The following is a 26,368-nucleotide window of genomic DNA, read 5'->3' as shown; positions in this document are numbered from 1 at the left end:
GGGTCTGTCTAGGGCATGCACCAAACACTGGGTACAGATGTGCCCCAGGGAGGCTCCCAGCTGGGCCCTAGGCGTTCTCACCCGCCATGTTCCTGCTTGGTCAGGTGTCACAGTGTGCCCTTAGGAGGGTGACATGTGGCTCTGAAGGATGCCCCCAGCAGGCACCCACTACTCTGGGTTCCAACGAATGAGGCTGAGCTACTCTGAGCCCTGCCCCTGCCCCAGAGGCGCCTCGTACCCTATCTCCTCGTCCCTGCTGCTTCCTGACCTGAGCTCTTGGTTGCTCTGTGGATACTTGAGTGTATGCGATGTACCCTCCATTTGGTCAGCATTTATTGAGTGCCTACTACATTCCTACACTTAAAAAGCAGTGCTCTGTGCTGGTCATTCACTTCATAGGGATATGGCCTACGATGTACCAGGTCTGAGCCTGTGGCTGCCTCAATAGCATGGCTCCGTCCTCGCTGGGCCTTCCTGTCACAGGACAGGGCCAGGTGTGTGCCCAGTGATGCTCTGGTACAAACATTATCACCTGCCCCAGCCCTAGCCCCACCTGAAATTCTTGAAATGCTCTGAGTGTCAATCCATTACAGTCATCCTCCTCCAGGAAGCCTTCCATAGACCCTCACTCCCCAAGGACTCCTCCTCTTTTGATCTCAACACATCCCTTGCCCTGTGAACACGGTCCATCAAAAATTCTCTTCCTGCATGTGGCCTACAGTGGCCTAGACTGTGAGCTCCCCTGGGGCTGGCACAGGTCTGTTTCTTTGTCTCCTGAAGAGCCGAGCACAGACCCACACAAATAGTAGGTGCTTACTAAATACTGCTGCCTTACTGAGTACAGATGGAGAGTGCAGTGGAGAGGGGCTGACTTGTGCAGAGGCCTGAAGGTGGGTGCTGTACCAGGCACCACATGTGAACTAAGGACCCAGTGGGACTCCCAGCTCAGGAAGGAGACAAAGCTCTGGCCCCTGGCATCCTCTGAGCGACAGCCCAGGCCAGTCCCTAAGTTCTAGGCCCTGGCCTCATCCCCGGTGGAGTGAAGGCCCGGCAGTGAAGAATTCCTTCTCTGGCATTAGCCCAGACCCAGCTGCCTTAAACGAGATCTCATTAGGACAGGGCCAGCTTTTTCACCTCTGCTTATTAACTCCCCTGAGCAGCAGTAAGTGGAAAACCGGAGGGAGCAGGGAGTGTGAGAGCCTTTCCATTTCTGGAGCTCACCGCGCTGTGTGTGGATATTCCTGGAAAGCTTCCACGGGGGCTGCCCTGGCTGGGGTGGGAGGACCCATGGGCTGGGAGGGGGTTGTTGATTTAGGCTGACAGTGCGGGTCCAAGAAGGGACCAGTGTTCAGGAGCAGGCAGCCCCTCGGACCTGTCCTGAGATGGCACTGTCTTTTCCTAGGGACTCAGTAGCTTAAGTTGAGGGCTTAAGCCTGGTGGGGCTGCCCGTCCTAGATGGACCACACAAGGAGAGGCACGGTGGGCCACATGAGTTGGCTCAGAGACCAGACTGTGAGCCACATGGAGCTCCCAGAGCTCACATCCTCCTAGCAAGCACGTTCCACTTCGGGCCTCAGTCTCCTCATCTGTAACAAGACAGGGAGGGCTCTGTGGGGTCATTCTGCAGTTCCAACGCTGCAGGCTTTCATGTGTGTTAACTAATAAGGCTCCCAGATGCCTCAGAGGAGCTGCAGGACTGCCCCCACCCACTCTGGCCCCTGACCTACCTCCCAGTAGGTACCAGTTAGGGATCCAGCTCAGCTTACAGAAAAGATCTCAGATCTGAGTGGACTCCGCTAATGCCTGCAGAGTTAGGGCCTCCTGGAAGGCAAGGGAATGGCCAATAAATGGCATGTGACACCCAGGGAACAGCTTCTCTATCTATCCCTAGGGCTCTGAGGCTGGCAGAAGGCTGCTGAGCCAAATGCTCTGTGGCTAGAAGGAATGGGGCGGAAACCCACAGATCTGCCCCAGGGAGCCTGGTAGAGGGGACATCAGGGAATGTCTGTCTGATTTTCATGAGGTTTTAAGGGCAGGAAGATCCCTGCCAGGTCATCTAAACCCCTGGTTTATCAGTGTGAAAACTGAGCCACAAGAGAGGAACTGGCTCAAGTCTCTAGGCCAGCTCCCCTTTGCAGGCACCAGTGTGTCCCAGATTGGCCAGATCGCAGGTATTTTCTGGGGGCATCTGTTTAAAAATTGGAGGCCTAGGCCCAACTCCAGATGTACAGAATCAGACTCCAGGAGAGGGGCCTGGTGATCTGCATTTAAACAGGTGTCCCAGGTGGCCTGGGAGTGCTAGCATCCCTGGGAAGCACTGCGCCTCCATCTCAAAGTATCCTCCTGGAAGTTCCCACTTGAAAGCTCAAGAGAGGACCTGGGGGTCCACTGTCTCTGGAGAGGGAAGCGTCTGGGTCCAGAGCTAACAAATGCCCACTTCAAGCAGATGCTCCTGTTTGAGGGGTGGGAGGTATCTCCCCAAGGGCACCAGTCTGCTGCTAACAGAGAGGACTGGTGCTGTGTAGCTATTGCTGCATTTTATCCTACCAGGTGGGTGCACTGCACCCCTTTACAGATGAGGAAACAGGTGAGTCGAAGATGAAAGAAACTTGTCCAGACTCACCTGGCTGATAGGTGGCAGAACAGAGATTTAAACCCAGAACCGTCTGTCCCTGAAACCCACACACTTTTGACCACACGCCACACTTCATCCTCTATCACACTGAATTTACGTGAGCAAAACTGTGTGGTGACTTCTCCAGCAATGGAGGTGTCTGGGCAGCACCTGGGGGAGTCAATACTAGGGATGAGATGATCTTTATCAGCCTTTCTGGAGCTGTGGCTGTGGACAGGCTAAGCTGGCTACAGGATGCAAGGAAATCTGTTGCATTTCTTCCATATCAGAGCATAAAAATGCTCCAGATTATTTATAGGTTCTAGTGCATCAAAGTCCTCCTGGCTAAATCCTTGACCACGCTGGAGCTGCCGGGCAGGAGGCAGCTGGGAACTCCTACCTGAGAGGGAATTGCTGGGGGCTGGGGGCAGAGGCAACGAAGCATAGGGGGCTGGAACCCCAGATGGTGACAAGGGCACCTGGGCACCAGGTGGTGACAAGGGCAACCTGAGGGTGGGCCAGATGGAAGTGGCACCACGGGAGCAATCCACAGAGGTTATGAAGCAGACGTGTTCCCCTAGGCTCCAACAGAGGTCCCTAAAGATGCCTCAGGGGAGCGGTGGAGGGTCCCAGAACAGCCGTGAGGCAAGATGTGCTTGCTCTTTCCCAAACTGGAGCTGAAGAAGGGTGAGAAGCACTTAATGGGGGAGGCAGATGTGAGCAAAAAGCTTCCAAAGGCTCAGCGACCATAAATTTCCTGCTCTCCATTAACCAGTCAACACCCTGGGGGCTCTAGAAGGTTCTCTGGGGCCCAGCTCACCCAGCAGCCAGGGTGGACGGTCACCTGTGGGGGTCACACTGAGGTCCCTGCCTCTTCCCTCCTCCTGCACTGGCCACAGTCCAGAGCTGAGACATCAATCAAGCAGACCTGATACCCAGGGAGCAGGGCTGAGAGCACGACCATGCGCCACACGATGCACAGCATTATTTCTCGTGGAGTCTGCACACAGCCTCCGAATCCTTCTTAACACGGCCCACAAGCACATTAGCAACTGGGATGCTAGACATCACCTTGTTGCTATGCCCAGAGGAAGCTCAGGGTGCACCAGCTGGGTGCCTGTGGCTTTCAGCTGCCCTTCAACACAGAACTGGCCAGGGACTGTGCTGGGGACATGGTTCACAGCCTGCCCTGAGCTTTCAAGGAGTATACGGTCTAGTGGGGAAAGAGCAGATGGCTGGCTTGGAGGAGCAGAGACAAGAAAAGGCCATGGGGTGCCTGTGTGCAGATGAAGGAGGGAATGGGCTGGGGAAAGAAAGGGGGGCTCTTGGCTCAGTACACTCAAACTCTGCAGCCCTTGCTGGTGGGAGGAGGTAGGCCCCCAGGGGAGCTCCGCTTTGGGTAGTGGCACCAGCCCTGTCTGCAGTGGAGGGAGACGAGCACCTGAACCTTCCATGACTCCCTGCCACACTGCCTGAGCAGAGCCAAACAAGAGGTAGATCGTAAATGGAGCGTACAGCCAAGTGCAGCCGGAGGGTGCCTGCGGGTAACAAAGAGGAAAATCGGCTCCAGAGGGCGGAGGGCTCTGGAGGGGCTGTTCTGCTGCCAGCCTGACTCCTAAGAAACACCCCACTTTGGGAGAACTCTCTAGGCCAGCAGGGGCAGGGCCAGGCTCTGGGGAGTAAATCCCCTCTTCTCCCTCCTAGCCTTGGAGCCATCCCTGCCGCAGGCATCCTCCACTCGCTGGAGAGCTGGGCTGGTTGGCAGGACACAACCTTTGGGCACCTCTGAGATTCAGACTCTGCTGGCTGATGTGGGAGGGGCTGGAGGGCAGGGGTGACCTTTCCTGGGAGGAGCGAGGGCTCTCACCCTCCTAGCTCCGTCTAGGGTGTATGCTCACTGTCAGGAAGCTGGGAGGGATGAAGGGCAGGACTGGCCAATATGTGGCCCAGCCTGTGACAGCTGCTTGGTCTGGGGCTGTTTGGGCATGAAGTACAGGGCAGCCTCAAGCACTGAAATCTACTGTGGGTGGGGCGGGGGGAATGAAATCGCTCACATCGCCTTTCCTCTATTCATTTCAGGTTCAGTCACCTGGGTTCTAGCCATGGTCCTGCCTGCCTCGATATATCTTTAGGACAAATGCCCTGTGCCTCGGTTCCTTATTTTGTCCTGCAGGACAGCAGTGGCCTTGCCTACAGAGACAGCCTGTGCTCTGCAAACTCACCTACAGGATTTCCTTCCTCAGGCCTCAGTTTCTTCACCTGCAAGATGAAACAGGACTCTCCAAGCATGCACCATGCAATACAGCTAACAGTGGAGACTGCAATGACCGGATTTCAAAGACTTAGTATGATGAAGAATGTAAAATATCTGCCCTGTGAATCTAATACATTACCATCCCAATATGTAATCAACGAAAAATGAAAAACAGCCTGGTGGGCAGTCTGATGCACACTTTAAACGGCATGAAGAGTGTCGAAGGAAGGCTCTGGATTTAGGAGGCCTGTCCAGGGAAGGCTACTGGGGCTTCCAGGAGGCACAGGTGTGGCCTGAGGAAGGCTTCTGAGGATGGAGCCATGAGGCAGCCCATAGAAACTCAGGCTGGAGCACAGAGTGGGAAGGTGTGATGAAGAACAGGGGCGGGGGGCGGCGCGGTGGAGCTGCAGCCCAGGGTGCTGGCAGAAGGCTAGCATGTGATGTGGCTGTGAAAGGAGGCTGGGGCCAGATGGCGGCGATTTCGAATGCCAGGCTGAGTCGGCTGGGCACGCAGCAGGCACTTCCAGGAAGACTGGCTGACCAGGGCCGGGGACCGAGGGAGCTTCCTGAGGGCGTCCAGGTGAGTGGTGGGGCCTCTGCACCTCACAGGCCACTGAGACCCTCTGGGCCTACACCTTTCAGCTTCCTCTCCCTTCAGGAGAGGACAATTTATTTATTCATGAGGATACAAATGCTCCCACCCGGCAGCCAGCTCCTGTACACCTCACTTCTAATTATAGCAGGAATTTCATTAATGCTGGAGGGAGATGCCAGGTTTCCAACCATCCCTTGTTAGTGGGCACAGGCCGCCTCTCATTTTCCTGCTCCAGCTGGTGACCAGCAACCCACATGCCCAGGACGGTACAGGGCAGCTGCAGGGTGGGCTAGCAGCCTGCACTCCTGAGCCAGGAGGTGGCCGGCACGGCAGGGCCATGGGAGGGGATGGCACCTGCCCCCACCACCTGGCCACACACGGAGTGCAGCCTCCAGCAGCTGGGAATGTGGGGCTGTCTCAGACCCGCCAAAGAGCAGGGTGGAAGGGAGTGGCATGTTGGCTGGAGCCAGATTTAGGCAAAGGCAGCAGGTAGGGAGGCCTCTGTTGTGCAGAGCCCTGAGGATGACAAGAAGCAGTGACACGGTGGCATGGTGCAGCCATGCTGCTGGGAGGCCTGGTAAGGAGTGGCCCTGAGAAGGAGAGCAGAGGTGAGGAGGTGCAGGGACTGTGGGATACACTGCAGGGACAGGGAGGGGTGTGGCAGAGGAGGCAGCCTCTGGGATGTTAGAAGACAGGGAAACTGGGCAGGAGAGAGCTGCAGGGAGAGATGAGGACAGACTGCCATGGGGAGATGGGACAGAGACACGCAGAGATGGACCCGCTGCCTCACCCCGCAGGGAGAGCCCAGACACACACACAGACACACACACACACACACACACACACACCCCACACACACACACACAGCTGAGCTGGGGCTTGGAGGCCAAGGCTGGAAGAAGTAAAGAAATGACTAGTGCCAAGTGAGGCTTGGCTGCTCACAGAGGATCCCCCTAGCAGACCAGGCCCGCCTAGGGGGAGCTGGTTGGGCCCACCCAGAGACTTCAGGCCAGAGGCACAGGGTGTAAGTCTGTGGCAGGAGGCATGGCCGCCAAATCCATGCCCTCCGGTGACCATGGGGAGCTGTCAAGACCTCCAGCTGTGGGAGGGCAGGTCGGAACTCTTGGGCCTGAATGCTTGGCCCCCACACTGCCCCTTAGTCAGCTCCACTGTGGTCAGGGTCCCCCAGGCCAGCTGAATGTGGAGCCAGTGTGCACATGGAGATCCTGACACACACGGGAGGGAGGGGTCTCCCCTTTCCTTGAATACTCATGAATATTCATACAGCCTCACATGTCCTGCTGAACAATCACACCCATACACAGGCGCACACTAGTACACACGCACTTACACACAAGCACACAGCCCCACACCCTCCTCCCTCCCTCCCTCTGGAAGCTTTGAGCCTCCCAGAGCCACTACTTAGGCTAGGGTGCACTGTCATCCTGGGTCTCTGGGCAAGGAACCCCGGTCCCACATTAGGGCCAGAATGAGAGAAGCTGCTAAGAGGAAACCGGCTTTGTCAGGCCCAGCTCCGGCTCCCAAACTGAGCTCACCCGGGCAGGGGAGGAAGGCTTGGAGAACACACACTCCCTATCTGCTACCCTCTCCTGAAGGATCGTGGCCCAAATCCCAGAAAGGGAAAGGGAGCTGCTGAGGTTACACCAGACAGACCAGCATATCAGACCTAGGTCTGAGGCCCCCACCTCCCAGACAAGGGCTTTCTATACCTCCCCACCCCCCTACCCAACCCACAGCCTGTTAGACACCCCCTGATGTAAGGAGTGTGGCTCTTTCCCTCAACCCTGCTCAGTGCCCCTATGTCCATGCAATGGGGCCAGTCAGCGGGGAGCAGGCAATGATGCCTCGGCACCTGTATCCTCGTCCAGTCCTCCCCTGGGACCTTTGGGAAGGGGCTCCGGAAGGAACAGGCTTCCTCCCCATCAGTGCAGCCTCCCCAGTAACCATCCTGGAGAGTCTCATGCTCTCTCCCAGACTCAGGGATGCTCCAAGCCCCCAAATCCCCTGTCCAAGTGGCCCACACAGCTGCAACCCCAGCTTGTACACAGTTTAGTGACGAGGAACTCACCACCTCTGCAGGAGGCAGCTTTTTAACATAAAGTCTCCAGATAGCTCAGACTCTTGGAAAGTTGAACTAGAAGATGCTGAAGAGATAGCATGGTTGCCACTAAGGGGCCCGAGGTCTCCTGGCCGGAGTTCACCAAGCAAGACTGTCCTTTCATCATTAGCATGGAAAGTGACAGAACTGGCCCATCACTCTGACTGTCACTCCGAATTATAACAGAGCTACAGTCACAATATCCTACAGCCAGTACCACCTCCTTCACTCAAGACAGCTAGCTAGGACCCATGAGAATCACTCACTCACTCACTCACTCACTCACTCACTCACTCACTCACTCAATTAACAGAATATCAATGGGGCCACTGCTCTGTGCCAGGGACTAAGACGTGGTAGTGAACAATGGTTCATTCAATGTTCTTTTTAGTTTAACAGCTGCCCTTCACCCATTTTACAGGTGGCAAAGCTGAGTCCAGGGAAAGGCAGCAACTTCTCAAAGCCATACAGGGAGCCAATGGTCAAGAGCGGAGCCCCACGCTGCCGCTGTTGGTGCTGACAGTGGGCCAGCCCTGGGAAGAAGGAGAGAAGGCCGCATGTTCGCCGTCCCCACCCCCAGCCGTTTCTAGGACACCAAGGTATTGATTACCACCCTCGCCTTGGAGTGGTTTTCTTTTCTTTTCTTTTTCCACCAAGGCTTTCTCTTCCTCATTTTTTTTTTCTTTTTCAAAGAATCAACTCGAAGCTGCTCCTATGATTAATTACCAGCTGCCTAATGCTCCGCCACTGGCAATTTCTGGAAAAGGAATGAATTACCTTGAAAAACATCCGAAAAGAGAACCCACTGTGAAGGAGAATTTCAAAGGTTACCAGACAATTAGCAGAGGGTTCCCCTAGCCTTATCGAGTTGCAGGCAGGCCCCATCGGGAGGGGCAGGCCACCAGCCTGGGGGCCACCCTCTGGCTCCAGAGAGCAGCAGACTTGGCAGGCTGGGCAAAGGCTGCAGGGCAGAAATGGAGGGGCTTTCCCCAAGCAGCTCCCATGCTTGTCCTGGGGCCCCGCCCTGGCCTCTAAGGCCTTGTGCACTGGTTAATCCTGATGGACCTCAGTTCAAATCCCCATTCCAGCACTGACGGCTCTGTGGGTTTCCTAACCTCGCCAAGCCTCTGGAGAATGAATTAGACAAACCTCCCCGTGGGATTCTTGTGGGGAGAAAGAGGTATTAAAGGAGCATAGTGCCTGGCACACACACAGCAGATGCTCACGAGACTGTAACATTTAAAAATATTCATGGCTTCTAAGCATCCTCACAGCAGCCCTGTCAGCAATGTCAGTATAATCAGCCTCATTTTCAGATGAGAAAGCTGGCTCTCACACAAGGAAAGGGACTGGCCCAAGGTCATGCAGCCGATCAGCAGACAGCTGGGATTTCCTGCAGCGGGAAGGGAGACAGAGCCTGGCTCTCCAACGTCGGAGCTTGACTGAGGCTCACCTGGCCCTGCCCTAGGCCCCTGGAAGTGCTAAGCTCCAGGAGGGACGCTGAGGGCAGCAGGGGATGTTAGAAGACAGCTCCACACCAGGGCGAAGACTCCCCTCTCCCGGGCTGCCCCAGCGCCACGACGCCTTGGGACAAAGGGCTCTGGCCCAAGTAAGGATTTTTGTGAAGCCTCTCATCTCTAGGTTGAGAGTTGCCAAGTAAACAGGGATTACACAGGTCACCCTCGGGCACAGGGCCAAGTGAGATCAACCCTGAAATACCACCCCATGATGAGAAATGCTGGGGCACGGGACAGAGCTGGGCTCGACCTCAGGACCTGCTGGCCCCAGCTGCTCTCAGTTGCTCCCCAAGGTGTCCTGCCCCCCTTATCAGGCAGGGGGTCCAGTTCGTATCCATCCTGGCACTGGTGGGTCCTCAGGGGGAGCAGGGTGGTGGAAACTGAGGTGTGTGGAGAGAAAGGTGGGTCCCAGCACCCTTGAGGAAAAGGGCTGACATGTCCCCAGTCCTTGCTGTGTGCCAGGTGTGCAGTCTCCTCACTGCGAGAGTGGAGCAGGTGCTGCCATCTCATTCCCACTTGAGAGATGGGTAAACAGAGGCACAGAGTAACCATGCGTGCCAGTCAGGATTTGAATTCAGGTGGTCTGACCCCAGAGCCCAGTGTATCCACCTCGGTGTGTTTGTGAGAGTGGGCAGAAGGGGTGGGTAGCCCTGCACCCATTTCAGCCGACATGCTCCTGCTCACCCGGGCCTCCTTTGGTGGGGCTGCCCATACTCCACAGGGTTTAGAGTGGTGCAGACAGGGCTGCTGTGCCAAGACCAGGTAGCCAGACCTGCCCCTCTCCCCGGGCAGACCTCCAGCCCCCACCCCTAGCAGCCACTCTAGAGAAAGGTCAGGCCAAGAGGTCCCTGGGTGCCAGGTAGAGGGATGGCCCATTTGGTGGCTAGCACCTGCCCTCATGGGGACTCGCCTACGTCCGACCCAGCCACCTCCCGCCAGCCCCGTGGCATACCTACCTCAGTGATCTGCAAACCACCAGTGTCTCACAACACGCCGGTCAGCAGCTCGCAGCCCCTCCACCTCACTCCAGCTCCATCCTGCTGCAATGAAAGTGGGAGGTTAGCGAGTCTACCCACAGCAGAGGCCCGGGCACTGACCATGAGGCCACTGCCCAGTGCCACCGTATCATCCCCATCTGACAGAGGAGGACTCTGAAGGGACATGATGGGGTGCCCTGGCATAAACAGGCCCCTGACTCCCCACACCTACCAGTTACTGGTTATGTGATTACGGATATGCTCTCAGACTCTCTGGGGTTCAGTTTCCTCATGTGTGAAAGTGGGGTCAAAGTATGTCTCAAGGTCACTGGGAGAATCCGAGGAGACGTGATGACAAAGGCACTTGACATTCACTCATTCATTCAACAAACATTCAGCAAGCATGCCGATGTGATAGTGATCCCTACCCTTGCGGAGACTCAGACGAGAGCAAAGAATCAAATAATACAAAAGTAAAAAGTAAAAGCAGTGCTTGCCAGAAACAAACAATGAGTCCAGGAGCCACACAGCAGAGACTCAAGGTCCCAGGTGGCCTCTCTGGAGAAGTGAAGTTGAGCGACAAGCCAGGGAGAGGCAGGCCAAGATGCGGCAAACAGCATTCCAGGCAGAGGGAACAGCATATGCGAAGACTCCAAGACAGAGAAAAGTGCCTGGCACAGTAGAGGATTTGGGGTCCGTGGTGTAGCAGATGCACTGAGCAAGGGAGGGGTGCTGAGTGGAGACCAGGGGCCAGGGACAGTAAGAGAGAGGGTGGGCAGGAGCCACAGCAGCATCTGGGCAGCTGAGGGACGTGACCCTAGTTCTAGTTCAGGAAGCCCCCATGGCTGTGAAGGGAGAAGGGCTTGGAGGGATAGGAGGAGGCAGAAGAGCAGTGGGGACGCTGCTCCAGGGTCTAGGCCAGAGACGGTGGTGCTCGGGGCAGAGATGGCAGCAGGCAGAAGTGCAGGGCCTGCTGGTGCACTGGGAGTGTGGGCACACGACCATCCTTGTTGGGTGGGGCTCGGCTGGCCCACCTCCTCAACAGCCCACCAACATGTCCCCCACTGCCCACAGAGCCCCGAGGGCAGGAGGGAGGATGACAGCCAGAGGCCTGGCTGGTGGGCTTCTCTGGGGTCTCAGCTGGAGGCTGGGATGTGCAGAACCCTGAATTCAAGCTATGGCTGTGAAGGTGCCCCAATGCGTGGCCGTGAACAATCATGTGCCTCTCTGCACCGGAGTGCCCCCCACCTCTAAAAACCAGGAAACCTGACTGCAGGGCCGAGCTCCTCTCAGAACAAAGACGGTGGCTCACAGCGGGAGAGGTGGTGTCCACATCACGTGAAGCATAGGCCTCCATACACGCCAAGGGGCGGGGTAAGGGCCTCAGCCTGGACTCCACCTCACTGTGCACAGGCAGGGGCTCCCAGGGAGAAATGGTGCCCAGGGCCTCGATAAGAGGCAAAGAGGTCTGGTGATCCAGAGGCAGGCTCAGTAATCACAAGGATCTGCTTCCAATCTTGGCTTCGCCCTCATACCAAGCGTGTGACTTGGACATATTTCTTAAGCCTCCCTCTACCTCAGTTTCCTCAACTGTGGTAGGGGATATAGAAATAACGAGAAGGCCTCCCTCAGAGAGCTGTGCAGACTGTGTAAGGCACTGCATTCGAGGGCCAGACACCAGCGGCTCTCCACACACGTCAGCTGATGCATGGATGACCCCGTGGGGGCCGGTGCTGGGCTCCATGAGTGCTGGAACCCTACACCCCAAGATGCTGGGGCCAGGCCCAGTGTCCCCACCCTAGCCATGGGGAGAGGAAGTGGCTCTACATCCTGACCTTCTGGCTCTGGCAGCCCCCAAATTCTGCTTACCTTCGAAATACAAACAGTTTTGGGGTCCACTGACTCCAATACTTCCCTTTCACTGAGGAGGAAACTGAGGCCCAGAGACAGGCAGCGTTTGCCCTCATCTGGGGTCACGCAGTGAGTCAGTGACTGGGGCAGAACTGGAGTCGGCCTCCTGCCTACCCACCGCCCACAGCTAGGCCTTTCCCAAAGGCAAGCTGGCCAGCAGAGCCGCTGACAGAGAGAAAATAATTATCTTGGCAGCTGAGACGGAAGCCAGAGCCGAAAAGCCCTCGCTGCCCAGTGAGCATCGGCCAGGCCCCGAGAAATGGCATCAGGCCATCAGCGTCTCAGGGGTGCTCAGCTTACGGTGCACGCACGTACCTCACTGCCCCAGCCACCCCAGCCCCTTGGTGTTGGGCTTGTGCAAAGGGGCAAACTGGCAAACTGAGATCAGAGAGGGGAAGGGACCCAGCCAGGGTCACACAGCCATAAGTGGGGGTGCTAGAATTTGAACTCAGGCCCTGGTTGGGGGACAGTGAGCCTGCATTGGACCACCCCGCTAGGAAAGAGAGAGGGAGTAGGATGGCGCCCTGTATTGAGTCCATATTGTGGACTGTGCCCTGGATATTTCCTTTAGCACTCAGTGAAACGCTGTGAGGTAGACACTGACATCCCTGATTTCCACACGAGGCCAAGAGGTTCTATAACCTCCTGAGGTCGCATAGCTAATAAGGAGCTCACAGGAACACAGCTGGGATGTGAGTAAGCAGCCCATTCCCACTCACAGTCTGCCCGCTATGCGGCAACCAGCCGGAGAGCCTGAACCCTGCCCAGCCCTGGGAGCTGCTCAGCAGCCCTGCTCAGGGCCAGACGGCGTCAGGCACCCCTCATGCTGGGAAAGGGGGGCTCAGGAACCAGGAGCCTGTGCCATGCTGTGCACACCCACCCCAGCTCTGCTGGTGCCTTAGCTGAGGCCCACAGCCTGTGTGGGCTTGGCCTCCTGTAGAGTTCAGGGAGAAGAGAGGGTAGGAGACGAGGTGTAGCCCCGTTTGCTCCCAGCCTGGTCAGACCACAAGGATAAACCACAAGGGGCTGGAGGGGAGCGCTCTTTTGTGGAAAGGCCTTGGTGCCACGGAGTGAGTGCAGCCTGAGCCTCAAGGCCAGTGGAGGCCCACCCAATCTCCCCACGAGGCAGGGACCCCAATGCCCAGATAGCTCTGCCAGGCACCCTCAGCACAGCACTCTCACTTCTGTGGTGTGTGAGACCCTGACCACAGGGCAGCTTCTCACTGCGAGGCCAGAAAGGGCAGCGTGCCGACAGCAGCCTGAAACACCCCTCACTCTCACAGTGCATCTGAAGCTCCCGGGGGAGGAGAGGCCAGGACCCACCCCTGCTTTGCAGAACATGACACTGAGAAGGATGGGGCTGCCAGAGGTGTTCAGCTGGAAAGTGACAAGGCTGAGTCTCAGACAAGGCAGATGTCACTTGGGGGTAGGGACTGTCCTGGGACTAAAAGGGGTTCCCCCCAATCATATCTACCTTCCCAGCCCCACCTCCAGGGATCCCTGGGAGGACCTGGGTATGGGCTGGGGTGGAGGCACTCGGCCACATTGACCCGGGGCTGAGTCTGACCCAAAGAGATGCAGGGTCGGTCAATCCAGGATGCCTGGAGGGCAGAGGTGCCCGAAATGTGGGGTATTTAGGACCAGGGGTGGCTCCAGGCTGCGGCTAAGTAGCCAGTTGCTCTCTACAGCTGCTAAGGCTTGGGAATCCACACTTGGGGCTGGCCCTGGCCTCAAGGGTTAGGGCAAGAGTGGGTAGAATTGGGTTTGAACACTTGCTGGGTGACCTTGAGCAAGTCACTAGGCTTCCCTAAGCCCCCAGCTCCTCTCTAAGCAGGGGCCGACTGCCCTCCATTGGCTCTCACCAGAGAAGGCTCCAGGCTGCACTGGGGGAGGGGGCAGATGGCCCTGGGTGCTGTGCTGGGCAGGGGTTACACCAGGGCACCCTCAACCTGGAGTTCAGGGCTTCCATCACCAGGCCTCAGCTCCTCATGCTTGCTGCTGACCACACACGTGCCTTGGCCCTGATAGCTGTGAGGCCTTAACAAGATACAGGGTGTGCAGATGCAGATACCAAGGAGTTAAGAGCTCAGCCCACGGTGCCCATCCAAATCAGGGTAATTGCTCAAGGTCATAAGTGGCCAAGTGGGGATCAGAACGGAGGTCACAAGGGTGTCCACCCACATCTGGTCCAACCCGCCGCTCCCCTGGCCAAGCCGGCGGAACCAGCTCCCGCTACACTGACCCTCAGGTACCTGAGCTGTTCTACCCTCATTTTACAGATGCGCCAAACAGCTGCTGGTCAGGCAACAAGCAGACTCTTGGGGTGACAGGTGATTCCCTAACTTGAAGAACCCCGCTGCCACACACATCCCCTTACATGACCCCAGGGGACAGGCCCCTGTCCTCCCCTGGCGGGCCAGTGCTGCCTCCAGGAGCAAGGCAAATATTTACCCCGTGGTTATCCAAATGGGGCTGGCTGCCCCGCCTCCTGCATTCCTGAAATACCTGTTCCCTGACCTCACCAAGCTGGGGGTGGGGATCCAGACACAGGGAAGAGCCAGACCCAGGCTGGGCCAGGGTGCAGGCCAAGGCCCACGGGCCAGAAGGATGAAGCAGCCCTAAATCGCCCCTCCAGCCATGCACCCACCAGGGGAGGCTCCAGGGTGCTCTGGACATTGAGCTGGACATTGGCTGAAGCAAGGACCTCCCCGTGGACAACAAGGGGAGAGGGTCACACTGCCCCAGGGTTCTGTGGCACCAATGCCACTTCAGAGCTCCTGTCATTAGGCATCAGCTGTTCACACTTGCTGCCAACTGACCACACACACACAAACACACACACACACACACACACACACACACACACACACACACACATCCCCCTTATGCCGGCAGAGAGAACCATTCAACCTGCTCAAACGTGGTAGATTCTCCCACCTGCCAGGCTCCTTCCTCAATAACCCTGGTAGCTCTCACTGCCCCACTCCACCACTCCATCCTCAGCACAATCCTGTCACCAGGGAGCTGTAAGGTCCCACTTTACAGAGGAAGAAATTGCTCAGCAGAGAGCAAAGGCCACGCATCACACAGTGGCAGAACAGGAGCCGCAGTCCCCTACATGCCGCCTTGTGCAGCTCTACGTCTCGTCACTGTCCTTTGGAACCCTATCCATCCTTCAATGCTCATAGAGCCACCTCCTCCATGCTGCCTTCTCTGAGAGCCACCTCCAAGGGATAGGTACCCTCCCTGAACTTCCAGACATGCTGGTGTTTCTTTTCGCTTGCATAATTAAAATTAGGTGCCTGTTTATCTCTTCAGCCTCGAGGCCCATAAGGGCAGGGACCTGGTAGTCTTCATTCTAGGCACAGCAGAGCTGAGCCCAGGGACTTGGTGCTCTGGGAGAACTGCATATCCTCTCAATCTTTTCACCGAAGAGCAGTAACTGCAGTTGGCCTCAAGGAACAGAAATGAATGAGGACCTAGGAAGCTGGTAGTTTGGGGTCCGCGGGAAGTCCTGGGCAGGGCTGGCCGAGAGTCCCAAGGTACGCTTGGTTCAGTCATCCTGTTGATCTTCAGCTCCTGTGCGGAGGCTCCGGGATGCCCTCCAGCAGACAGTAGGCACTGTCTTCCCACGCCCGGCCCTGGAAGCCCAGCCTGCCTGCTGGGCCTGCTTTCTGTTCCTTGCCACATGCCCCTCGGCTCCCTCACCTTCCTCTCTCCCATGGGGAAGGCTCGAAAGTGGCCAGGGAAGGGAGGACAGGCAGCTCTGGGCTGACCTGCTGGGAAGGCAGGAACACCAGGTGAGAGAAGTGCAGGCCTGGCAAGCTGAGATTGTGGGAAGTCGTGGCTGGCACCTGCTGCTGGGCCCTCAGGACACCTCCGTGTGGGGGAAGTTCCTGTGGCCAGAGGACATGCCATGCAAACCTGGGGTCCCTAACCTGGCACCATGGGGACCCAAAGAGTGAGAACTGGGGAAAAGCCGGGGGGGGGGTCTCTGAACTACCCTCCCCACCCACCTGACATCCCTGCGACTTGGTTTCCTCATTTTAAAAACGGGGCTATAAAGTGACTTCTAGAAGTTGTTCATTTCATTCATTCATTTCTTTATTTAAAAACAACCGATGACAATGCCTGCTATCCGGCAGAGAAGGAAAAGAAGGAGAAGAGGTAAAGAGTGGGGGTGGGAGGGGTGGGGACGGCGCCAAAGGCCAGCACTTGCCCAGCCTTTGTGCTTCCCCAGGGTGCTCACACACTGTGTGACGCCAGTGGGGAAGACACAGGAGACGGGTAATCCTCAGATAACTAGGGGCGTGTGCACAGAGTGCTGGCGGGCCTGCCCAGTTTGGCCTGGAAGCAAAATGGGGGTCAGGGCCACCGTCCCTTGGGCAGTCTTTCAGGCAGGAGGGTACCCCTCCCTGGGCAAAGGCCCAGAGGCTTTGGAGGAGAAGAGCTTTGGGCTGAAGAGAGAGCTGCAGAGGGCATCAGTGAGCAGGGCGCAGCTACATTCGTGGGGCAGAGGCACATGCACACATCCCTGGGGGCCTCTCCAAGGCTTTGCTCCCTGTCCAGTCCTGATCTACTGTGCTCTCAGGGCCAAGCTGGAGGGACACCTCCTCTTGGAGGAAGAGCTCATGCAGCATCGCCCAGGCCCCAGGAATGACTTCTGCCCATCCTGCCTCAGCCGTGCCCTGGCTGGTGGTGCACACGCGTGGCTTGTCTGGCCTCCAGCCCCTGCCAACCTAGCCCCTTGGTGCTGGACTTGAACAAAGAGACAAACTGAGACCAGAGAGAGGGAAGGGCCCAGCCAAGATCACACTATGATAAAAACGGGAACTAGGATTCAAACTAGGATTCAGAAACAAATGACTCAGGCCCAGTCAGGGACTGGCTTCCCTTTCCTTTGAGTTTGCATCAGACCCCGAACTTGGAAAGGAAGGGGGAAAGCGGTCCCGACTGCCCCAGCCAACACCTCCAAGCAATCAAAGAGGCCTTGAGCTCTGACAAGTGGTCCACTCAAACCCGAGGAAGAGAGATGGGGCTCCCTTCTCCCCAAGTCACCAAATGAACAATTTCTGCTTTAATCAAGGGATGAGGGCACAGCATAGAATGGTGGCCTCTCTGGGTTCCAATGCATCTAGGTTCCGATGCATCAGAGAGGCCTCAGCTCTGACACTTACTTAGCTGCGTGATGCTGGGCTAGGAACTTGGGTCAGTTTCCTCATCTGTAAAATGGGGGATACTAAGAGTCACTACTCTCACAGAGTTGTTGAAGGACATAACAAGATTAGGCCCATATATGCACGTGCACAGGAAACGCTTTGTAAACAGGAGCCATAAGTAATTACTATCACTGGCTCAGGGTTGCTGCCCAGTGTAGACTTGGGGTCCTGCCTGGGATGGGGGCACTGAACCCCATATCACGGAGATAGAGAAAGACCCAGGGATCTGGGAAGATGAGTCCGAGACCGACTCAGGAGAGGCTTCACAGCCCCCCACAGCTGGGCTTCATAGAACCACCTGCTCCCAGGAAAGGGTCCTCACCTCCTCTTCCACAAGAGCAGCCCAAGGTGTCAAGCATCCTCCAGGTGCAAAATCAGTGCCAGGTACTCCCTTCCACACCCACCACTCATCAGGCCCCATAGGGTGGGCACAGCCATCCCTTTTCCAGGGACCGAGGTCTTGCTTAGAGGGGCACCCAGCTGGGGGTGGCCAGACCAGGTCCCCTGGCACCCACCTGGGCCCTTGCCACTCCCAATGCCAGGGATCTAAGTGGAATTTCCTGCTGATGGCCTCTCTTAGAAGTTTTGCCTCCTGCCTCTGCCCCTCTGCTTGGTGCCAACCACCTGGCCCTATGCTTCTGAGGGCTGCCCCAGAGGGCACCCCATCCCACCTCTGGGAGGCCCCCAATCCTAAATGCCCTGCAGCATTAAATGGGCCTGGCAGAGGCTCTCAGGAGAGTCCTTGGAGGTCCTTGGGAAGCTCTGAGTGCAAGCCTGCCACCCTACAGAGAAGGGGACACAAACCCAAAAGGTTTGTGGACCAGAATGGAACCCAGGTCCATTCTGGTGTTGGACGTCCAACTGAGGACCCAGGGGGTCCAATCCTGGCCCACAAGAAAGTCACTTATCCCTCCAGTCTGTTTCCTCATCTAGGGCTAAAAGCAGCTCAAGGATTAGATGAACTGACATCATACCCATGATTGGCACAGGAAGGTCGCGGGGCTGAAGGGCACGGGCACTGTCGGTGGCACACACAAACCACTGAGCACCGAGTGTTCTCAATGACCCCCTTCCTGGGCCAGGCGCCAGCCCCCTGGTGGTCTCGCTTCCCAAACAGGCATCCCTTTGGGATTCTGGCCACACGTGGGCCAGGCCAGTCTGAAGTGAAATGCCGGACAAAGGAAAGTCCTGTTCTTGCTAGCGGGCGGTGGCGGGTCTGGGCATGGGCTCTAACCTCACCCAGGCCTGGATGAAATCCTGGCTGGCTCACAAGCCACATGGCCTTAGCCAAGTCCCTGCACCTCTCTCTGCCTCAGTTTCTTCAGTGGGTCATGAGGAGGGAGAAGGTTTAATGGGTGTCAAGCGCATGGTTCAACCTCCGGCTTTCAGAGCCCAGGCAACAGGAGCACTTGCTATCTACAGGAACATCAGCTCTCTCCCGCAAGGACAGCCAGTGGTGGTCTGCAGGGGACCTGCTGGAAGGCCAGGGAAGAACGGGGATGACAGGTTTGCTGATCACGTTTTAGTCCCACCAGGGCAGATTCCCAGGGAAGCTCGACTTTCCCCACTGGGATTTTGTTTATACAGAAGTGAGGTTCAAATCCAGCCCTTGACCTGGGCAAGTGCCTCCTCCATCCCTTGAAGTCTCTGTCTCTCTATCTGCCAAGCAGGAGGAACAATGCCTGCCAGTGCCCTGGGCTACTAGGAGGACCATGGGATGGAGGACACAGTCCAGCCCAGTGATGGACTACAAGGAGGGTCCTTATTCTGTTCTGTCTACTACCAGCCCTGTTTGAGCCAGCATCTGCCCAGAGCATGGCCCAGGGCCCACCCTAGAAGGCATTCAGGGCCTCCCCAGGGGCTTCCCAGCTGAGGCTGTCAGGGAAGTTCTAGGATGCCCCTTCTTCTCCCTTGAATCTGGGGTCTCATTCTTTTGGAAAGAGGGGTTCCCTCAGTCCAGCGACACGGTGAGATTTTCAGGGGAGTCACCCTTCACCTGCGCATCAACAGACAGAACCCATCCTCTGGGGGCCTGGAAAGGCCTAAAAGGCTGGACCCCCATGGTGGGTTTCCTCTTCCTGTTGCCACAGCACCCAGTACCAGGCTGGCAGGTCTAGGAACCCCCGAATGTTTTCTGGAAGAATGAATGGGCAGTGAAGGCAGCAGTGGTGCATAACCGGCTTAGATCAAAGAACATGGTGGCTGATGCTGGTACAGATTCTATAAGGTGGGTGATATTAGCTCCATCTCACAGATGAGGAAACAGAGGCTCAGAGGCATGAATTTACTTGCCCAGTATTAGAAAGTGGTAGAGCTGTACTCAGCACAGGCTCTGGGCTCCAGAACCCATGCACCGGCCCACAGTGCTGCCTGGGGATCCAGGGAGGGCGGAGTAAGCAGCCCGTCGGAGGCCATCCAGACTAGAGCTTTCAAGCCTGGCCGCAGGCCCCGCCCCGGAGATGTGATTTAACTCGTTTGGGGTGGGTTATCTTTTTTCTTTCTTTTCTTTCTTCGAGACAGAGTCTCACTTTGTCACCCAGTCTGGAGTGCAGTGGTGTAATCTCTGATTACTGTAGCTTCGACCTCCTGGGCTCAAGCGATCCTCCCACCTCAACCCTCCAAGTAGCTGGGACTGCAAGCGCCCACCACCACACCCAGCTAATTTTTTATATTTTTTGTAGAGACAGGGTTTTGCCATGTTGCCCAGGCTGGTCTCAAACTCCTGAGCTCAAGTGATCCTCTTGCCTCAGCCTCCCAAAGTGCTGGGATTACAGGTGTGAGCCACTGTACTGGGCTGGGCTATCTTTCAAAGCTGCCTCAGATCTCATCTGGGGCCATGGCTGAAATCCCTTGGCCAGCCTAATATCCACTCTTCAATGGGGGAAATGGGCTGACAGAGGAAGGTGACCTGCCCAAGGTCACCTTTGGTGTTGGGGGAGCCTGGGCCCTAGAGCCAGGTCCCCTGACTACTCCATCCTATGTTTTGAACTCTTATAAACAGAGCAGAGCACCATCACCTGGTGGAGCAGCCCAGGGGGCCCAGATGGCGACGGGTGAGATGAGGCAGACAGGCGGGAGGAGCCAGCACAGCACGCAGCCAGATGACACACAGGCCCAGCAATTCCTGACTCATGGCCACCCAGCCCGTGACTCCACCCACCGCCAATGCCCCCACCTTGGCTCACATCCCACAGCCCACTGCAGCCTCCAGAGTCCACTCCCATTCAGAGCTAGAAAGCCATGGAGGGAGGGAGGAGCAGTGGGGCCCACCCAGGCCTGAGAGGGAAACCCAGACAACCCCACGCCGGTGGGATTCAGGGGAACCAGAGGAAGAAGGAGAGGTGGTGGTGCCAGCCTCAGTGCTGGCTCCGAGCAGCGCCTCTCCAGCCTTGCGGACAGGTACCCAGCTACAGGAGGAAAACTGAGGCCTCCCAAGCCCAGCTGGTGCTGACACCCACTTGGGCCAACTTTCTTTGCCCCGTGACCCCTCTTGAATCAGGGCCCCAACACTGGATGAGTGTGCCAGGCTTCTCTGCTGCCAGTTCCTCTCCCCATGAACTCACTACTCCTCTAAGAACTTTAAGTGGCTCCCCACTGCCTACGAAATCTAGTCCTAATCCTGACCTGTAACGTTTCCCTCACAGGGAAAAGGCTGATTCAAAGCGAAGGGCCGCAGGGGGCCCAGCACTGTGTCCCCAAATCTTAAGGACTTCTCACTGTACCCTAAGACACTAGCTCCGAAAGGTCCACTTGCCAGATGCAGACACTGAGGCTCAGAGCAGCAATGTGTCCAAGGCCACCAGAGTCTGAGCTGTGGCCACCCCATGGCAGGGGCTTGGCTGCTCAGGTGCCTGGTCTTCCCTGCTGCTGACAAGCTTTCAGCTCGCCCAGGAGCTCGAGGTGGCCCCGGATCTGTCTTAATCCGTCCAATGTCACAACGACTCTGGTCTTTCCGCGTGGTGCCCTGACCCCTCTGCTTGGCCCCCTTTAAGACACAGTTGATCCCCTAAGCTGCTACCCCTGCTGATACTGAGGTGGGCTTGGGCTTGCTTGGGGAGGTGGGTCATGGGTCAGAGAGCACCCACCAAGAGGGAGGAAGAGGACGGGGTTGGGAGGGTGGTGGGAGAGGCTGCCCCTCAGCACAGCCCCATCCCTGCTTCTGGAACAGCTCCCTGGGCAGAGCTGAGACATGGAGGCATGCTCCATCACCCGGCTCCTGGGAGATGAGAGAAGGGGCTCCTTTCCAGGCAGACAGGGGTGGATGAGGAGGTTTTGTGTTATCACCCTCCAAGCCTGGCTGCCTTCACAGGGCACACATTCAACCTACCCCAAACCCTTTATCCCATGAGATGCTCATTGCTGGGCAGAGCATCTGCCTCTCCCTGTTTTTCTACAGATGAGACCCAGAGTGGCTGAGTGACTTGCCCAGGTGTGCCAGCAGGTTGGTGGAGGATCCCAGACCAAGAGCCCCAGCCTCCTGGCTCCCAGGCCTAGCCCCACTGTGAGGTTTCTCCTGCTAGGTCCCCAAGGGTCACAGGCTGTGTCTGAGAGGAGATAAGTCATTAGCATGTGTGGGGGGTGAAGATGGGTGTGGGCCCAGAGCTACCACCACGGGGAGGCCCAGGGAGGGGGTCAGCGCAGGCCAGAGGCAGGGTGGCCCGAGGTCAGGCTTCCTTTCTCAAGAGGGCACGATTCCTGGCAGCGGCTCCCATGGGAAATAGGAGAAGTGCCAGCCGTAGAGAATACGGGGTGGGGCAAAGGTGGTGTCTGGGCAGGGCTTCCCGTTGGGTGGGCGGGTGGCCACTCGCTGAGGCCTAGTGACCTGCATGGCTGCGGCCCGGGGCCAGGCCAGGGTTGGGTTTTGCCTCATCCCTGGCTCAGGCCCAGGCCACCCTGAGCCCCATCCTCCAGGCCCGCCCTGGCTTCCTGTCCCACTGGCCCCACCCAGCCCAGGGGAGAGGGAGGGCTGAGGAAGCCTCCTCAGACGCACCAATGTTTTCTGGGAGCTGGAGTGGGCAGGCCCCGCTGGCCTGCTTAGTGGCCTTTGGCCCCTTACCTCTAGGCCTCCTACTGTTCATTTTCCAGTGTGAGGCCTCGACAAAAGTGCTGCTGGGTTTTCTTCCCAGGAGGGCACGCTTCAGACACAGCTGATCGGGGGCCCCTGATTGAATCCCTGCCTTTCCAACTCGGCAGACAGCAGTGTCCCCTGGGAGAAGTCATGCCCAAGAGACCAGGATGAGAGGAAGAGTGAAGCAAGGCCAAGTTCAGGCTTCGAATGCAGAACTTCCTGGAGGTCAAGCTGTTGCAGAAGGTGTGCCACCCCACGGGGCCATGCAGCCCCACATGAGGACAACGTGATGTCAACCAGAGGCATAGCGCCTGGAGGAAGACCCCTTCACCCCACCCTGGCTTGGCATGCCTGAACCCTTGAAGTGTCTGGAGGAGTCTGGATGGGAGGGGAGCTTGGCCCAGGGGCTGCAAGGCTACCCATGGCCTCCCGGTGAATCCAGCCCATTCCCTGTGGCCTCAGGAACTGGAGGCTCGCCTGTCCACAGGTTGGGGGTATGGTGGGAGTGCAGAGGTTGGCAGCCCCACCCAATGGGGGCAGAGATCTGAACAGAGACCCTCGGCCCTCTCCAGTCCCCTCTCCTGCCCATTCATGCTCTCCCAGGGCATAGGGACTCAGAAAGCAAATAGGCCAGAGAGCAAGGAGGACTTCCAGCTGGCCGAGGGCCCACCAGGGACAAAAGCCTCTTGGCTTAGTGCTGGGGAGGAACACAGATGGGAGGGGGTGTGCGCCTGCCTGGGGCCCAGCCTTGCTCGAGATTACCCCAGGGACAGGGACAGAGACAGGGACAGAGCAGGGATCCAGGTCTCCTGCCTGTACCAAAGGCAGCCCAAGGGCCTCCTCATGAAGGCAAACTCACAGCAGTCCCTCCTGGCTCCGGGAGCTCCTGAGTGGTGAGAAGGTGGGTCAGCCCAGCTTAGGCAGGAACTGACTTAAGCCACACCCTGGCTGCCTTCACAGGACACTGATGACTTGTCCAGATTACCCCAATCAAACAGGCCCTGGCGGGGCCATGTACAGACCCAGCTTGATGCTCTGCCTGCAGGGAGGAAAGCCTGGGAGGGACTCAGTCGGAAACTGCCAAGGGCCTAAAGTCTGTGGCCGTAAGACAAGCAGGGTGGAAGACAGGAGTCAGCGTCAGCCTGGTGGGAGGCCAGGACCCCATGTCCCAGGAGGAGCTACAAGACGGCAGTAGTAAGCCTCATGACCCCAGAAGATACGCAAGCTGAGGCTGGGGACATACAGGCCTAGGCAGCATTCTGGGATGCTGACCCAGCAGCTTTATAAAAACCCCTGCCCAGAATCCACATTCAGTTGTAGGTGGCATGAGGCGGACCTGTGTCACCCTCAGCCCTGGCCACCCAGCTCCACCCCTTTTCTGGATAGGCGTTTCCTAGAACAGCCTGAGCACATGAGCCTGTGGGACTCTTCCAGATTGAATACCCTAGATCTCATCACAACAGAGACAAGGTCTGATGATGCTCTGTGTGGCCTTGATGCCGCCTCTCTACACCCCCTGGTCTCAGGCACCTGGTGGGCTCTGCCGTTGGCCTATCCTGGGGAAATATGCCTAAGCTTCCTGAGAACCCAGGAGAGCCTGTGGGGTCAGCCATGCCCTGCCCCTTAGCCAAGAGCCAGCTCTCTCCTAGGCCTCACCTGGGCCTGGCCCTGGAATGTTGCTGGATTCCAGTTCGGCCGTGATCATGCAGGGTGAGGGATGTATCTTTTGTGGAGCGCGGGCCCCGTACAGACTTGGCTGCCAGGAAATGTTTGTCAAAGGAAGGAAAGAGGGAAGAAGCAGGGAGGAGGGGGACAAACAGACACATGAATGCAGGTGGGCTCTCAGAAGCATGGCCCCAAAAAGCCACCACAGCCCTCCTCCTCCAGGCCCCCAGGGATGGTGTCATCTATGCAAGACACAGTATTCAGGCTGACAAACCTCAATGAAGGCCTGGGGAGGCCCCACTCTGCAGCTACCACTTCCCCTGGTGCTCTGCTCCCCATGTGGGCTAGGAGAAGGCCCCCAGGTGTCCGAGCCCAGGGCCTCTGTGTTCTGCCCACATGCACACATTTGCTCTGGAAGCCCAGGGTCTGGTTCACACCTCCCTAGAGGAAAGGGACACTCTCCCTGGCTAGAAACACCTGCTTGGTCCATGAGAGGCTCGGCGGTGCCTCTCACTGCTCTTCCTGAGCCCTGCAACAATGTAGGGGTTGCATCCTCCTGGAATGGCAGTGGGGTGGGAAATGGCCAGCTCATGACAAGATCACAGGGGTTTTGCAATGAAAGTTACTTCTCACAGTAACTCCATCCAATGGGAAGAAAATATATCACAGAGGTGAGGGTTTGACGAAGTTTCCAGAAGGTCTGTGTTCTGACAACCCCTATCCCTGCCTAGCCCAGGTCCTGGCACACAGTAGGTGCTAATAATTCAGTGGCCTGATGGATGCACACGGGAGGCCTGGCTTCCACACTCCTGCCACGGAGGCCAGGGCTCTAAAGCACACTCCAGGGGCCATACACACGGTGGTTGTGCCCATGTGTGCCCCTTTCTCTGGTGAGGACTCTGTCTTTCTGGGCTCCCCCTGGTCAGAAGGTGCCCACCCTCTCCATTTAGGGCTGGGAGCGTTCTCTGTTATCAAGCTCTGTGCTTTTTCTTGACAGGTGGGTTGGGGCAGGGAGGTCAGTGGTCCAGGGAGGGCAGAGGATCAGAGCAAGGCGATTCCCCAGCCCAGGCCTCCCCAAACCAAATTCTGAGGCCCAAGAGCTCTAGGATCCAGCAAGGGGCTCCCTGATGCCCATGGCGATCCTCGCTGCCACCACCCACACCAATGTGGCTCTTCTCCCTGGCTCTGTGTCACGGCCTCCTGGCTGCAGCTGGCCTGAACTGCTTACTTGGACAAATAGCAAGAGAAACCAGCCACGTGATGGCTAAGGTTTCCTTGACCAGGGACAGGGATACACACACACACACACACACACACACACACACACACACTACACACACGCACAGGCACTTGCGGGTCAGGTGGTCATGTGGCCCAGGCTTCTGTGTCTCTGAAGGACAAGTGACCGGCTGCCCTTCTTCACCCAGAAGAATGTCCTCCCCAAGCACTTGTTTTCTGCTTCCTGGATGTGCCAGGGGCTTGCTGGGTGGGAAGCCCAGCAGAGTGGGGGAGGAAGCGGGAGCAGAGGGAGGGGGCAGAGCACCCGCCCAGCCCCAGCCCTGCCTGTGTCTGGTGTTTTCCTTCCGCCCTCCCCACCCAGAGGGCAGATGTCTGCTGGGAAACTGTGGCCACCCAGCCGTTCCCTGACTACAGGGACAATCCCCAAACCCAGGGAGAATCCCAAAGCCCAACGTTGGGGCCACACAGGAGGGGAGCCGAGGCTCAGAGAGAAGTCCCTGTGATCAATGGCAGAGCTGCCAACATGCTGCACCTGGACCAGTGGTTTTGTAGCTGGAGTCCATGGTATATTATAGCCTTTGGGGCGTCTAGGGGGTGAGGGAGGGTAGAAGAAGGGGGTGTCTAGTCCAACTCAGCAGGAGCGGCTCTGCCTTTGCTCTGTTGCTTGGGAAAGGTCTGTGGGCCAGGGTCTTGAGGACTTTTCCAGCACTGGGGATCTATGTCTCCGCTACTACCCCAGGGTGGCAGACTTGTCCTCACAGCCTGAGATGGGCCCACTAAGACAGAAGGAGGCCACGTCTCTTGACAGGCAGAGCTGAGACCCTGCTCTAGGGGAGAAACTGAGGGGTGGAGAGTGGGGAGCGGGAAATGCCAGCTCTATGGGAGTCTGCAGCCAGCTCCCACCCTTCCCTGGCCTCAGACCTGAGCCCCAGGACTCCAGAAACTCACTGCAGATGCATCTCAGGAAGGCCGCAAAAAATGAAAGGCATGGCCAAGAGTTCCCAAATAAAAGCTAATTCCTGGGCTGGGTGTGGCGGCTCACACCTATAATCCCAGCACATTGAGAGGCTGGGGTGGGAGGATTGCTTGAGCCCAGGAGTTTGAGACCAGCCTGGGCAACATAGTGAGACCTTGTCACTAATAAAAATTTTAAAAATTAGCCAGGCATGGTGGAATGCATCGATAGTCCC

At 57.3% G+C, this 26,368-nt stretch overlaps 1 protein-coding gene across 4 annotated transcripts in view; it reads right to left on the bottom strand.

Annotated features, from left to right (window-relative positions):
* Nucleotides 1–26,368, bottom strand: part of ZMIZ1 (zinc finger MIZ-type containing 1) — a 245,141-nt gene that overhangs the window by 142,191 nt on the left and 76,582 nt on the right. For 3 of the 4 annotated variants that reach the window (XM_030797701.1, XM_030797705.1, XM_030797704.1), the window contains exon 4: nucleotides 10,056–10,139. The gene's annotated coding sequence lies outside the window, so the exon portion shown is untranslated. The remainder of the gene's footprint in view (nucleotides 1–10,055; nucleotides 10,140–26,368) is intronic. The other variant, XM_030797703.1, reaches the window with a different exon arrangement.

The sequence above is a fragment of the Nomascus leucogenys genome, chromosome 18 (genome assembly GCF_006542625.1).
Source record: "Nomascus leucogenys isolate Asia chromosome 18, Asia_NLE_v1, whole genome shotgun sequence".
Taxonomy (NCBI): domain Eukaryota; kingdom Metazoa; phylum Chordata; class Mammalia; order Primates; family Hylobatidae; genus Nomascus; species Nomascus leucogenys.
Note: the sequence above shows the minus strand (reverse complement) of the source record. Positions and strands in the feature narration are given on the sequence as shown.